The sequence below is a fragment of the Globicephala melas genome, chromosome 15 (genome assembly GCF_963455315.2).
Source record: "Globicephala melas chromosome 15, mGloMel1.2, whole genome shotgun sequence".
Taxonomy (NCBI): domain Eukaryota; kingdom Metazoa; phylum Chordata; class Mammalia; order Artiodactyla; family Delphinidae; genus Globicephala; species Globicephala melas.
Window position 1 is genome coordinate 75,120,729 of NC_083328.1, and position 6,000 is coordinate 75,126,728.

A 6,000-nucleotide genomic window follows, 5' to 3' on the forward strand; every position below is an offset into this window, starting at 1 on the left:
TTTGACTTGTTGTGGCAGTGGAGCTGAGGGAGCCGGTCTGTGTCTGAACAAGTGTGGGGATTAGGTGACCCTGCGCCAGCATCACCCTGTCCCCTCACACGGATCATCTTTCTTAATCCTCACAGCAGCTCTGAGTGATCAGAACTAATCACTGCATTTGACGGAGGAGGAGCTGAAGGCCAGGGTCCTTTATGGCCTCACCTGCCTCCTCTGAGACCCACACCAGAGCCTGGCCCATGGAGCGCGTGCTGGGAAAATTCATGTCTCCTCCATGGCTGTCTGCGGGCTGAGGAGGCTCCGAAAGGGGGGGACACACTGGGACTCGAAATATTAGTGAGAGTGAGGATGAGGGTGGGAGTCGACGATCAAAGGTAAATGAGGGGCTTCCCTGGTGGTGCAGTGGTTGGGAGTCTGCCTGCCAATGCGGGGGACACGGGTTCGATCCCTGGTCCGGGAGGATCCCACATGCTGCGGAGCAGCTAGGCCCGCGGAGCAGCTAGGTCCGCGGAGCAGCTAGGCTCACGCACCACAACTACTGAAGCCCATGCTCCACCACAAGAGAAGCCACCTCAGTGAGAAGCCTGCACACCACAGCGGAGACCCAATGCAGCCAAAAATAAAATAAATAAATAAATAAATTTATTAAAAAAAAAAAAAAGGTATATGAGACCGAACATTGTTTAAAATAAGTAAAAGAGGGGACTTCCCTGGTGTTCCAGTGGTTAAGACTCGAGCTTCCACTGCAGGGGTTGTGGGTTCGATCCCTGGTCAGTGAGCTAAGATCCCACATGCCATGAGGCGTGGCCAAAAATAAAAAAATAAATAAGTAAATAGAATAAAGAATAGAGAGAACTATAGCTGTGTCCCTCTGGTGTTAAAGATGAGAATTATTTTAAGAAACTCCTGTGTCATGTATTCACACAAAAGCAAAAGCTTACAATGGCCTTGTTTGTCCTAAGAACCAAGCGCTTTTCTCTCGGTTATTTTCAGCCGCACTCGGCCTGACCTGCCAATATGTGAACACGCTGTCCGTGTCGTACCTCATCAGGGATATGAACAAGGCCTGTATTTCACTTTACTGGTTGCTTCTAAAAGTCATCATGAAACATTGGCCAAAGCCTACAGGCCTTAGAAAAATAAAAATTTAAAAGTTGGCAAAATTTACAAGCTGTCACTACAGGACAGTTGAGTGAATATCTTCTTGTGGGCTCTATTGGTTGAAAGTCTATCAGTCACTTGAGATATAAACATATATTTACTGTAAAGGAGCAAAACACAGTCCTATTTTAATAATTATTGTGAACACGGTCGACTGTTTTAAAATCCAGAAGGTTCAAAGAAATCAAAACTAAGGAAATAAATAGATGGTTAATACAAAAGTGATAACTTTGGATGAAACATCATTTTTTCTCGAGCAAGTGATTATAAATAATTAAACGATAGCAACAGAGCAGTAGCATTAATTCTACTACTTGTACCATTACGTGGTTTGCTAGCTTTCATGACAAATCATAAAATTCATGATAAGAATATAACCTTTAAGAATGTAATAGTTTCAGTTATTTCATTTCCTCTTTTAGGAGTCTTTTAGGAAAACATCTTATTTGGGCATATTTAGAAAATGAAGGAAGATTTAGAGAAAATGAGGAACCACATGATCCTTTGTCCTCGCCGATCAAACTGCAGAACCATGGATATCCTGCAAGAGCTTTAGGTACATACTTTCTATACTATTTCCTGTCTTCAGGCTACAACGCTGTACAAGCAACGTGCTATAGTTATTGCTATTCATGCAAGTACTTCAGTAGCTGAAAAGGAAGGACGTTTTAAATTTGCCCAAATCGTGAATCCTGGGTAAAAGTTCCATCTTGAGAACATATTACGAAAAAGTGTGTCTGGGAATTCATGGCCCTGGACCCAGAGACCAGTGATAGCCTTCCACGTGTCTGCCGAGAGGGCCCATCTCTTCAGTGTGGTGCCCTGGGCGCAGGGAAAGGGTCCCCGAGCAGCTGACAGAGTGAGAGAAACTGATCTTCCCAATGAGCTCAAAGTTTAAAATTGACTACTAATCATAGTAAAAATAAAATGGACGGATAGTTTTAAATTGTCCGATAGGATTTTACATTCCCCCTTGTCTTTCAGATGCATTCCATGGTGGTGATACTCAGCTTCAGTCAGCGTTCAGAAAACAGAGATTTTAACCCTCAGGAATTTTAATACTGAGCTGAAATGTATACATGGGGTTAGGAGGGGAGAGTGTGTAGCTGGTATGATAGATAAAAGGGACAGGGCAGAAAGGTGGCCCAGGGACAGAGAGCAAAAGGGGAGGTGGCAGAAGATGTGGAATTAGTAGGGGGTCTGAGCAGGGCTGGGAGACAAGACCGTACAGTGGGGGAAAGACCCTACAAGGTTGAGGCAGAGTGGGATGGTTGGCTCATGAAGGGATGGAGCTCATGGGGAAAAGAGCTGGTGCAGAGATGAAAGTCAGGGTGGGGTTGGATAAAGGCCAAAGATGGTGGAGGGAGGACCAGGGTGAATATAAATTTGGGAGATAAAGGACATAAAGATATCTATGGATCTGGAGGTGGATCAGGGCCATTGGGTAGAGGAAGGAAATAAGATGGTGGGCTTAATTGAAAGAGAAAGGGGGCCTCAGAAGGTTGGAGAAGGGGCGGCTAGAAAGGGAGTAAAATGATGAGAGAGTTGCTAGAAAGTGAGTAAAAGAGAAGAAAGAGATATGAACCTAAGACAGGGACTCAGAGAGAGATGAATAGAGACAACATGTTCCCTGAGAGGCTGGAGCCGGAGGAAGAATGGAGAGGAGATGCAGACACAGAGGGAAAGAGGGAGGAAGAGGAGGCAGGACAGAAGGGGCCACTAGGAGAGAGCTGGGCTTTTAGCCCCTTTCCTGGGAAAACACAGAGGAAAGCCTGACCTCCGGAGAGGAAGAACAAAAGCAGCGATGGATGCCATCAGAGAGGTGCAAAGGCGGGGAAAGGGCAGAGCACAGAAGAGGGGGCAGTGGCCAGACAGCGAGAAACCAAATGAGGAGGGAAAGATGGTTTAAAATTGTCGAGAGACACTGGGAGGCTGAGAGGTGGTGTGAGGGAAGAGGGTGATTCAGTAACTGTCTTGTTTTCTACCAGTTGCTCGTATGTAAGCGAGGGGATCATTGCAGCAGTGACGCAGGTACACTGGGGATACAGGGTCCCCATCATCTGCAGTGTCACCCAAAAGGACACAGGCAAGCTGGGGAGTCACGCTGGCATGGACCCCAGAAGCCAAGACGTCGGCAGGCAGGAGGGTCCCACTGCACAGAGGAAGGGTGGCAAAGGCCAGGGTGGTGAAGCCAGCCAGTAGCTGGTCTCCTCTGAGAGCAAGTGTGTGTGAGGGCGGGATGCAGGAGGGTTCCTTCTGCAGGTGGGTGTGTGACTGCGACGGGGACATGGAGAAATAGGCATGACGCTGGCTTATGCTGGCCCAAACCTTGGTCACATCTTGAAGTAAAAGGAGAATCGTGGAGCGTGGCTGTGAGGTCCCGGGTGTGTCAAGTGGGAAAGATAAGCACGGGAACTGGAGGACGTCGGGGAGGCACTGCTGTATAAATGCGGGAGCAAAAGGAGTTACCCCCTAGGTCTGAGCCGACAGGGGTTTCCTGAGTCATGGACTGACTCACACAGAAATCTGGGGATGGCTGGAGAGTAGCTGGGTGACATGGGTGACTCTCGGAGAGCTGGGCATGAATTCCTAAGTGATGGGAGTAAAAAAAAAAAAAAACATGGTATATTGATGAGCGCAGCGATTCTGAAGAATGCCCAGGGGAAGTCCGGGTAGAGCAAAATGACTCTGCTGGCATCCTGGCTGGCATGGAGAGGGAAACGTGAAGTTGTGCAGTGGAGGTGACAATGCAGAGGAGGCTGGTGTCGCTGGGGGAGAATGAAAAGTAGGCCAGGGTCACTGGTCAAGAGTTGCCTCTTGGTTCTGAGATGCTTGGAGAGCCAGGGAGAAGCTGGCTGAGACTGACGTGTAGTCTGGGGAGTCAGGACTGGGGGACCCTTCACGGGAGGACCCCACTCTCCTCAGATGTGGACATGGTTGAGAAACCCAACGCTCCCAGGATACCCGACCCCTCTCTGACAGCAAACATGGAAGGTAGTGTGGGATGTGTGTGTGTGTGCCCTTGAAAGAAACGTGGATACAAACAAAGCAGGCAGAAGGACAGAGATTCACTTACCAAGTGTTCTGTCCTTCTGTCCTCTGAATTCCCTTGCCGGTCGCAGGACCCTGGAAGCACCAGGTGCAGGCGGCTCAGGCAAACTCGTCCAGATGCTGCCCTCCTCTGAGACGATCTAGGTATTATTTATTGCATCTTCACACAGAGATGAGCCGCCAGGAGGAATCCCACCACTAATGGATGCAGGGTGGACACTGTTCTGAAATTCTTCCTCCCTTCTGTCCCTCCCCTACTGCCCTGGCCAGTCCCTGTGCTAAAAGGTGGAGAATCAGACCTGTCTTTGCCCATGTCACATCAATGTACCACATCATTATGAGTGCAAGCGACCCTAGTTCAAATCCCACCTTGGCCACTGACCTGCTAAGGGACCTTAGGTAGGCCTCTTAACCTCTCTTGGGCCTCAGTCTCCTCAGCTAGAAAAAGAGAATTATGTAGATTCCTAGACTGGCCAGAGTGGTTGAAAGGAATGGAAAAAAATAATGCATGAGAGATACCTGTAGTAAATGATCAAGAAATGCCGGCTAAGCATGCTCCTGCCTCAGGGCCTTTGCACATGCTGTTTCTCTTGCCTGGAACACCCTTCCATTATCTAATGGAAGCCCACATGACTCCAACCTTCAAAGAGACCTCTGCTGACCATCCTATTATGCACCATTTCATGCACTCCCCACCCCCCTCACAGAGCCCTCCCCACCACATTCACTCCCCAGCCCCCCTTCCTGCTTGATCTTTCCCCACAGCACTCACCACCCTCTGACACTTTTAGTTTATTTGCCAATGTCTGGCTCCCCTACTGGAACATCAGCCACAAGAGGGTAGGAAGTTTTGTGTTTTGTTCACGGCTCTATCCCAATCTCTAGAACCGTGCCTGGCACATAGTAGGTGCTCGCTCCATAGAGAAGCCTGAGCTGTGCTCGGATTCATTAAAATGATCCCACACCCTCCTGTGAGACCGTGGTCAGTTTATTTCAACTCCCTGGGCTCCGTCTTCTCTCCTGCAAAAACGAGGCTCAGAGAAGCCTTTCCACCTTGAGTTTGCTAGGAGAGTCTCATGGGACGTGCTGGTTCTGAAGCTCTCTTGGTCCTTTTAGCAGGGCTCCATAAATGCCGGCTGGGTTTTTGTTGTTGTTGTTTGCCTTTTTGAAATGGATATTTACGAATGTGGAATTCTCGAGGCTGCGTCCCGACCCGGGAAGGGGGCCCTTGCTGCAAGGAGCAGGCGAGGTCCCCGCCCGCGGGCCGCCGGGCGCCCCTCCAGGCCGCGGCCCCCTCCCCCGCCGGCCCCCAGCGAGACGAATGCAGCACACGGCGGCCTTTATGGGGCCCGCAGACAGCGCGTCGCCAGGCTAACCCTGCGTGGAAAATTCGGAGGTGGAAGGCAAGGCGCCTTAATGAGGGGGCCGCCAGCAGCGGCGGCGGCGAGGGGGCGGAGGGGGCTGCCGGCCGGGCCGGAAACGTGAGCCGGGCTCTGCGGGCGCCCTCCGCCCCCGCGCATTCCCCGGGCCCCCCGGGACCGCGCTGCCCGTGGCCGTGGTCGGCAGGTGGAGGGAGCGGGGAGCGCCGTGCGCCTGGGCTCTGCTCGTTTCCGTGCCGGCTGTTCCTCCCTTCCAGGCGCCTTGCTGCTCTGTGCCTTGACTTCCTCCTCCGTAAAATGGGCCCTGCCCTCTTAGGGTGGGTGGGAAGATTAAATGAGCTGATAGATGCAACGGTGTCCAGCACATGGGAAGCCCTGGACAAAACTAGTAATTTATGGCTACCGTAAACTT